Consider the following 10,015-nt stretch of genomic DNA (forward strand, 5'->3'; position numbering starts at 1 on the left):
TGTATGCCACCGTGTGCTTCCCCAAACACCCCTTAACACAGGTTGGAGAAGTGGTTGGTTACACAGGTAACACAGGCCCTATCTCCAAATACCGAGGGACACAAACATTCAGTCCATAATAGCATGTTTGTTGAACAGAAAAATGAATGTATGACAAATGGATCAGAATACTCATGTCAGCTCCTCTGCATATTCTTTTCTCACTAACAAAGTCTATATGAAGAGCAAAATTATAATAAAGAGAGCAGCACTATGTCTGATTGTTTCTCCAGAACTTAGCACAGTGCTATGCACCTGTAGGCACTCAATAAAGACCTGATGAATAAAGTAGTGAATAAATTGTAGTTTGAAAAGCATAGACGAGACATTCTTAATGAATAAAGCCTTCTAACCAGATGCATCTCTCTCTTTAGAGATATACCTGTCAAATGGACCAAACTACCAGACAACTTCTTAGAGTTCTAAAGTAAAGATTCAGTCCAGTGGTATAATTCTTTTAAGAAAAGTAGTATTAACTTGCCTTCATTCAATAATATTAGAGGTATGGTGCTAATTCTGAAGGACAACTGTACATTATATATTATAGTTGCTGAGTTTAATTTGCTCCAGATTATATAGTGTAATTTTCTACATAATTAACCTGGGTAGCCAAATAAACTTAGCTAACCCCGGTAAACAGAAAATAAAGAAAATGTTTAGTTCTTATTTCCATTGTATTTTGATATACCTCTAAGTGTATTTCACTTTGTCCTTTTGATACATTCGTAATAATTAATGTATGCAAGTGGGTCAAAGTCTTACATGTAAAAACTGTACTGTTTTTTGACAGTATTTCAAGGGTGTGTTCTACAGGATTTCACCCTTGAGGCATCTGATTTTAAAATTACCTTAAAGAGAAAAACAATAATTTTCTAACTAAAAAAAAATTTATAGTCAAACTCTTAGGAACAGAAAATAGAATGGTGGTTGCCAGGGGCCAGTGGGAGGGGGCAAGGGGGAATTAGTTGTTCAACAGACGTAGAGTTTCAGTTCTGCAAGACGACAAAGTTCTAGAGACATGTTGCATAACAAGGTTCATAGTTAACATTACTGTACTATACTCTTAAAAATAATTAAAATGGTAAACTTTATATTTTTTACCACAATAAATAAACACACAAAATTGGGATATGGGTAAACCAAATACTATGATGTATATATATTTCTATGCCACTTAGTTTGGGAAATTATAATTGTTGGGGAAATTTAAGAAAGAAGTATTATCTCACTGGCAAACCCTTAAGGTTTCAAAACTAAAGTATTTAAATATAGAGACTGAACAACTCTCCTCCATGTTGCTATTTTTTCTGCCCACCGGTCTCTCCGAAGACTTCTGATGAAGTTTAAAGCACACAGCTTTGTTTGCTTCTTTACCCCGCAAAGGCAGTGGTTATAATTATTTGAATCCCTAATCTGTGTTAGTACCACTTAACTAAAGGAGTTCTGAAGAAATCCCTAGAAAGAGAAGGCAGTGCTCTTGGTGCTGTTGTTTTTCACACTGAATATCTTGAGCTCAAATAATTTAGTATTTGGGGACCACCAGGGGAGAAGAGTCTGCCAGAGACTAAAGTCAACCCGAGCAAAGCAGAGCCAAGAGAAAGTGAGAAACTAAATTCTCATGATACATTTTAAGTCTCTGGGGTCAGACATGCATTATCCCAGCTTTCCCGCTGAAATGATGTGAGCTGGAGAAATCTATTTATTGCTTAAGCCATTTTAACTTGTATTTCTATCACTTGCACCAAAAGTAACTTGACTAATGTGGGTTCTATGCAATAGCTCTGCATCCTTAAAATTCATTTACCCCCAGTGGCTCAGAACGTCAGCCTGTGCACCAAAGGGTCTAGGGTTTGATTCCCCGTCAAGGGCACATCGATGTGTCTGTCACATCGATGTTTCTCTCTCTCTCCCTCCCTTCCACTCTCTCTCTAACATCAATGGGAAAAAATACCCTTATTCCTCAGGTGAGGATTAAAAAATATATATATTCTTGGGTAAGGATGAACAACAACAAAAATATTCATTTACCCCCTTACCTACTTCAAGTTGAGTTCTGTAATTTAAACTTGAGTGATATAAAAATCAATACCAGAAGTGGTATCATTATTTTAGATCATAAAAGAAAACGGACAACTAGCTGAGCTGTGGCTAGGTTGGGGGTGTGGGGCAGTGAAGATTCCTGCATTGTGGGGTGAGAACTTAAGATTTTTTATGTAGATGTAAAACAGTTGTCTAAGTTGTTTTATTTAGTCCCTTGGGCTCAAGGCATATAGCCATGGAGGCTTTAGAGGAATTAGGAGCAAAATGTCAACAATGGGTACCAGTATGTCAGTTTTTAATTTATTCATTTTTAGCTCTAAATTTACCTGCTGTGTGAAAATGAATCTGAGCCCTTCAATTATTTTTCAGTTGCCAGCTGGCACAATAGTAAGATTTGCCAATAGAGGACACTAGAGGGAAACTGCAGGAGGAAAAGGGCTGCAATTTCTCTCTGATGCCCTCTATTGGCTAATCTTCTGCAGTGCCCTGTGGCCCGCAGCACCCTGCAGAGAAGCTTCCTCCAACATCCCTGTGGATGGTACTGTAGCAGAAAACCTCCCATGAGATTCTTCTTGTGAACAGATAGTTTTCCCTGGGACCCTAGAGGATAGATTTCCAGCAAATTCTGACATCATCGCAACACAGTGACTTCTCTGCCATATAGTGAGCCTCGGCTGGGACCTCTCCAGCAAGGCCTGGATCTTAGCCCTACTGATGGTGGTAGTGGAGCCCTTCTTTGGGTACTCTATTTCAACCCTACATTCCTTTAAAAAAAAATTGAACACTTCACGAATTTGTGCTTCATCCTTGCATAGGGGCTATACTAATCTTCTCTATATTGTTTGAATTTTAGTATAGAGAGTGAACACTCAACCCTATATTCCTTAGTTTTCTCTACTTCTTATGCCAATCTATTAAAGTTAAAAATTATTTATATTAAATTTTCTCAGTTCAAATTACTCTGTCTGTTTAAATTTCTCTTTCCTGATTTGACCCAGACTGATAAATCAGGTTATGCTGATTTTCCCTGAGTGCCAACAAGAAATTTGCATGCTCCCTTCAAGATTTTCCTGGATGTGGGTAGAGAAAAGGAAGAGGTAGGAGTTGAGAATGCTGAGGCCCAAATCGAGTAAGTAAGTGTTTGCTGGCCTGAGGTGCAGAAAGCTTGTTCTCTGATTCACTTCCCTTTCTGTGTATAAAATTGAAATGCTGACAGAAAACATAAAATCCTGGCAACTAGAACGGGAAGGAATTAATGGAGGATTTGGAGTACCCTGAGCCATACCACAGTGGGGCTCCCTTCCAGACAAACAGGACGGCACTGCCATTGCAATGTACACGGAAATGGAATTCAGTTTGGGGGTGGGTGATATTTTAGAAGACAAAGAAGGGCTCTCTGTCAGCACAGCCAACTTTCTTCATTCATATTGCCCTGAGACAAAATTTGTCAAACAGAGTAAACTGGGTATGTATTGCCCCCAGAGTTACTGCTGACAAACAGAAAATCTATGAGTACAGCCTTATTTTTGCCTTTTCAATTCAACAGCCCTACTGACATAACAAAGTTTTTGGTGTTTACTTTTAGGAAGTTCTCCTAAAATGAAACTGATAGACAGGTAACAGTTAGAATTTATTAGAACTGTAGGCTCAGTAAAAACCCAACCTGTGTAACAGGCCTATGATCTATTAAAATCCATGGGGTAGAATATCATAATTCCTTAGAAAGCCTCAGGCCACTTTTGTACCCCAATACCTTCAACAAAAAATTGCAAATGAGATGTAACACTTCTCTCTCCCCAAACAGGGTCAGCTGCTCTAATGTTCTTTTAGGTGTTTCCCTGGCAACAGAAATGATGCCAGCAGGCAATATCAGAGAGCCAGATTGGTTGACAGAATTTTCACCGCTACCAAGTCAGCCAAATGATGCCCATGAAACTCAGTGGTTCTCAGCTTTGCTTCATTAACTCTGTCCAGCAACACATAGTACATATCCTATGGTTTCTTCTCCTTTCTCCATATTCTAAATGGAAGTTTTCATTGTAGTTGTATTTGCTCTGCATTCATGATTTAGTCTAAGGCTGCAGGATTTTTTTTTTTTTTTTTAATATATCTTTGTTGATTTCAGATAGAAAAAGGGAGAGGGGGAGAGAGAGATAGAAACATCAATGATGAGAGTCATTGTTCCGCTGCCTCCTGCAGGCCCCCTACTGGGGATCGAGCCCAAAACCCGGGCCTGTGCCCTGACTTGGAATCAAACCGTGATCTCCTGGATCCTAGGTCGATGCTCAACCACCGAGCCACGCCTTGCCAGGCTAAGGCTGCAGGATTATGAGATGTTAAAAATGGACCAAATTAAGATTCAATTAAAGGTTTAAAGAGTAAGAGACATTGCATTGGAAAAATAGTGGCCTCATGACACTGCCTCTAGAAGCATAGCTAGAAGTTTGGAATTAGATTGTCTCCTTTTGAGGTAGTAAATGCATATGTATTAAAGGGGGAGTGGCTGGAATAACTGAACTTTATGTACAGAAAGAAGGCTGTATGTGTGCTGGAGGGTTCTATTTCCCTAAAAATTATAATTTGTTTGCTTTTTAAAACTGGTGTCAAGCTTGTGCTTCCACTCTTATACTGGAGCTAATCTTGTTATAGTTGCCTTTATCCTGGCTATGAGCTCAGGTTAGAACAATGACCAGAGGATGTCAATAAATGTGTAAAAAAGAGAAAAAAGGAAAAATGAAAAGTAATGAGGGAGGAAGAGAGAAAGATGGAGGGAGAAAGGGGGGAGGGGCAGGGGCTAGTGATCTTTTATCTTTAAATTTCTATCTTCCAAATAAAAATCAAAGAAAACTCGGAACGTGAGTTGATTTGCTGAAATCTGTTGCCATTTCTGGTCCAGCCTAAGGCTCTGTTCTGCTTCTTGGGACAGCAGCATATCTTACTCAGTAAAGCCGCCTCGGCTGCATGCAGAAGGTTTCCTTGTTTGTTCTCTCTAATGACTGACTTTCTCCGCCTGGGTAAGGGAGAAGGCAGCTGCCCCACAGCTTGTGTCACCGCACCTTCCGAACCGAGGCATTCAATAGACTGACTAGAACATGGGGATCTGAATTCCACATTCTTGGGATAATGTGACTGGCATAAGTTGGGACAATATGCACTACTATTCTAATCAACTGTAAGATGGAGGCTGGATTCCACAGGATAAATAGGGTTGCTGGGCTAATAGGAATATTATTAAAAATGAAAACTGTATAATAGTACAGAAAAATACAGTTGACATGAAATTAAATTTCAATACCATGAAAATGCATATTCATAATGACATTAATGAAGGAGCTGAAATTGAACTGTCCCAAACTGGGGTAGACTAAAAAAGGGCAAATTCCTTTATTTTCTATACTTAATCTCACTTTTAAGTTTCCATTTGTGCTAATCTGCAGAGTTGTAAAGAAAGAATTTAAACTTGCAATGGAAAGTAACTCAGTTCCTTCTCTTTTGGAGGATGAAACACTGTTTTGCAGTGTTTCTCTTTTGCCTTCCCTCTCCTAAAGTGTTGATTCAGTTAGGAAAATGGGCCAGGGTTCAATCAGAAAAGTAGAATTCTCAATAAGTAGTTCAAAAGAGGATGCTTCATATGAAACACTAATTACAAAGATGTTGGAAAGACTGAAAGTATGACAGTGAGGCAAACATAAAAGTCACTGAGAGAAGGCAGGGACTATCCAGGAGTAGCTGAGACCACTGAGGGAAGGGAAGGGCGGTCTTGTAGAAGCTGAAACCATGAAAGAAATGAAGCCACTGCCAGAAGCAGAGAGAGAGGGGGTAAAATTCTGTCACCTAAATTCCATTGTGTGGGTGAAGGGGTGCATCCCACACACAAAGCAATTCTTGGATACCAGCTGGGTGCCCTACAATTCAACTGAATTCTAACACTATCTACCTAAAGATAGTGTCAGATCCCACAGGTTTATCTGTCAGTCTTACAAAGCTGCTGTTCCCCCACCTCCATCCCTTCAGATGCCAACTCTAACTGGAAGCCCAGGTTGTCACCTATATTTCTGACTAATTGACTGTAGATCAGAGGCTCCCCATTACCTGCTCCTTTGGTTCAATTTGTTTGGGCAGCTTACAAAATTCGAGAAACCAGTTGACTCACTAGATTACCAGTTTACTACAAAAGGATATTATTCAGGAACAGCAAGATAGAGATGACAAGGGCAAGGTATGGGGAAAGGGGTGCAAAACTTTTTTGCTCTCTGAGCAGCCTACCATTCTCTTTAATCCCCAGCCTGGAAGCTCTGTGAACCCTGTCCTTTAAGTTTTTGGGAAGGTTTCACTACATAGGCATCATTGATTATATCACTGGCTATTTTTAATTGAACTTAATCTCCAGCTCCTCTCTTCCCTGAAGGTCTGGGTATAGACTTAAAATTTCAACCCTTTAATCACAAGATTGCTTCTTCTGGTGACCATTCCCCAGGGGCTTTCCAAAATTCACTCATTTGTTAAAAGACACATTTACTGCTCTTGTCACATGAAATTCCAAAAGTTTTAGGTCCTCTGTGGAGACAAAGACCAATATATATTTCTTTTTATTTTTAAATTAATTTTTAGAGAGAAAGGGGAGAAAGAAAGAGAGAGAGAGATCAATTTGTTGTTCCATTTATTTATGCATTCATTGGTTGATTCATATACATGCCCTGAACATGGATGGAACCCACAACCTTGGCATATTGGGATGATGCTCTAACCAACTGAGCTACCTGGTCAGCCAATATATATTTCTTATTATAAGTCACAATATCAGAGAGGGAGAAATACCTTGTTTTTTTCCCTTTCTTCTAGTTTCTTATCAGTGCCTTTCATTAGCTGAATACAGCAAGAACTCTGTTGGCAAGGAAAAACTGGAAAGTGTGTAAGGGTGAGCTCCAGCAATACAGCAGAACAGGGGACTATTGGGGAAATGGATCTGAGAGTCAAGAAGCAAATGCCCAGCTCAGACACTTTGAACTACAAATAACAGAAAAGCCAACTGAGAATGGCTTAAAGTAGAAGGGCTTAACATAGGAGGTAGGGCAGTTTCAGTGTTGATTAATTAAATGGCTCAACTACATCAAGGATCTACATTCTTTCCACCTTTCAGCTCTGTCATCTGCAGTACATTGGCATACTGTTTTCATGGTTTCATGATGGTTGCAGAGTTCCAGGCAGCACAGATAGACAGGATAACATCCAGACATAGCACGGAATTGTTTGTTCCTATTTGTCTGGTTTTTGATCAGTGAAGTACTTACTAAAGCCCCTCAGAATTTCTCTCACAACCTCCTTGGTCATAACTGAGTTACATGCCCATGCCTAAATCGCTGGCAAGAAATGGAAATGGAAATGGCCCATCCATATTGGCCCAACTCAATCGTGGCTTTTTCCCCTTGAGCTGGGAATGAGTATTGCCCCTAAAGCACATAGCTGGGAAAAAAGAGAGAAGATACCTGAAGAATTATCAGGATTTGTTACAGTGGGGGATAGAAGCAGCGTTTAGGAATGTTTGTTGATAGGAATGTGGTGCCTGTTATAGTTTCCTTTTCACATTCTTTTTTTTAAAAATATATATTGACTTCAGAGAGAGGAAAGGAGAGGGAGAGAGACAGAAACATCCATGATGAGAGAGTCATCGATCGAGCCCACAACCTGGGCATGTGCCCTGACCGGGAATGGAACCCCAATCGCCTGGATCCTAGGTCGACGCTCAACAGCTAAGCCACGCCTGGCCAGGCCCCTTCCACATTCTTATTCACTTAATCTCCTTTGTACTCAACCTGAGGCATCCATCTGTCTGTTTGTGTTGGGTACGGTGAGGTGGGAAAAAGATGAAATTAGGACTGATTCAATAGGAATGAAAAGAATGTTCATTTTTTAAAAAGAAGTACATTTCCAAAACAGACTTAAAGAATTAAATTGTATGCCTTCAGTGAATAGGTTTATTTATGTACATGGTCAAGAGTAATATTAAAAATATTTAACAACTGGAATCAAACTAACAATTGGCCATTCAGGACAGACTATTGACCAATCGGAAAGGACAAGGCTGAAAAGGACTTGCAGAGCAGTACTTGTGCAAACCAGCTGAATGTCAACACTGCACATGGTACCAATTAAAAAAGATACCAAAGGGTAAGTGAAACATGAGCCTCCTTCCCATTACATCCCCCAGCTTCCCAGTTCACTTCTTCAAAGGCAACCACTTTTACCAGCAAAACAGGCTTTTCATGCTCTGTAGCAAGACAAAGCCAGGCTTTGTCAAGCAAGAACTTAACTTTCTAAATTAATGTATGTATCCCTTTTGGGTGCTAATTACCTGGCTTAGTGGATTTGATTAGAGTTTTGCATATGGGAGGGCCCAGTCACCAGTAAGTGGCAAGAGGAAAAGCCAATTCTTTCCAGCCCAAAGGAATGTGTTTGGAAAAGACAGAGTAGGGGAAAGGTGTGTTAGGTAGGTTAAGAGGAGTGCTGAGATGGGGAGCTGGAAGCACGTGGCCTTACAGGCTATTCAGAACCAACATAGGAGTCCATACTTCATGTAAATCCAGCAACATAGGATGTTTAGATACAGTCTCCCTCCCAGAGTGGCAGAAGCAAGGGCCCCACGGGATGCCATGGACAGTAGCTGTGTTGAGAATACCAGGGCCTGCTAAGGCACCTGCCATGTTAAGGGTCAAAGAACTAGGAGGTGATTGTGGCAGAGATTCAGAGGGTTCTACAGTGATGGTGAGGCTAAATCAACCAGGGCACACAACAAAGCCTTGAGCCAGCTGAGATAGGTCAGAGCAGTCTTCACTAGTAGGTATCAGCAGCAGAATGCCCAGGGTTCATTGCATCTCAGGGAGCAGCTAAAACGAGCCCCGCTGCAGAAACCCTAGCAAGATTTCAAAGGAGACCTTGCAGATCTCAGGACCCAGATTCCCCATTAGTGTCTCAAGTTCAAGTTAGCTAACACTTGTCATCCCTCTCACCCTCCAGGATGCCATTTTGATGGGAGCTGACTGAGAGAGATGGATGAAGTGATTGCTTTAACTTAAAGAAACTGTTTAAATTATTGCAACAGACTAAGTTTATCAAATTGGTCTAAACTTTAGGGTTTTTCTCCTACTGTTCAGAAGCTGGGGACATTTTACTTACACAGCTGAATGTAATTTGAGTAAATCTGTGACACTTCATAAAAATATCAAGTAGTGAGTGTTTCATATGAATTGCTGCCAAGATAGAAGATTGTATTGTTTGGCAATTATGGTTTATTTTTCTAAGTTTAACTCTTAGAGGGTAACTACATTTTCCTTACCCACATTTTTGACAGTCTTCCATATACTGACTTTATGTTTACACGTATGACAAATGACTTCTTAGAATATATGAGGAAGTAACACGTTTGGATTAGGGCATTAGTAATTCTGCCATTACAGAGAAGGAATGAAGCAAGTAAAATTAAAAGTTTACAAAATGGATTCCCAATGAATAAAGGGAAACACTCTATCAGGTAGAAAATACACTTTACTTCCTAAAGTGGTCAATATGAGTGAAATATGATTGGAAATATATTGTAAAAAAGGTGAAATTTGGAATCCAAGAACCATTTTATAAGTGAATTTGAAAAGCACCTGGACTACTGCTGTCAGCTGCCCCTCCCATCAAACGCTCATCCTCCTCCCAGGAAATCTGAAGCCAAAACTAAAGTTCCTGCTTCGCTTCCAATGCTCTTGTTAGGAAGGAGAGGGAAGAAAAATACAAAATGCAGTCTGATAGGGGAATTAGCTGTTCATTGGACAAATAATTCAGTGGGTATTATTCCAGGAATTTTAAGATGCACATTAAGACCCATTTTCTCCATAAGGTTTTCTCTAAGTCCACACAAATCCAATCATTCCACTTCCTATCCTCAATATAG

General features: G+C 40.0%; 1 non-coding gene across 1 annotated transcript; it reads right to left on the minus strand.

The window, feature by feature from the left end:
- Window positions 1-2,849: 2,849 nt before the first annotated feature.
- On the minus strand, window positions 2,850-2,956 carry LOC148092767 (U6 spliceosomal RNA). The gene has a single exon (XR_015714868.1). It is a non-coding gene; the product is annotated as a U6 spliceosomal RNA (small nuclear RNA).
- Between the last annotated feature and the right edge of the window lie 7,059 nt (window positions 2,957-10,015).

Source organism: Miniopterus natalensis, chromosome 7 (assembly GCF_054644295.1).
Source record: "Miniopterus natalensis isolate mMinNat1 chromosome 7, mMinNat1.hap1, whole genome shotgun sequence".
In the NCBI taxonomy this organism is placed as follows: Eukaryota; Metazoa; Chordata; class Mammalia; order Chiroptera; family Miniopteridae; genus Miniopterus; species Miniopterus natalensis.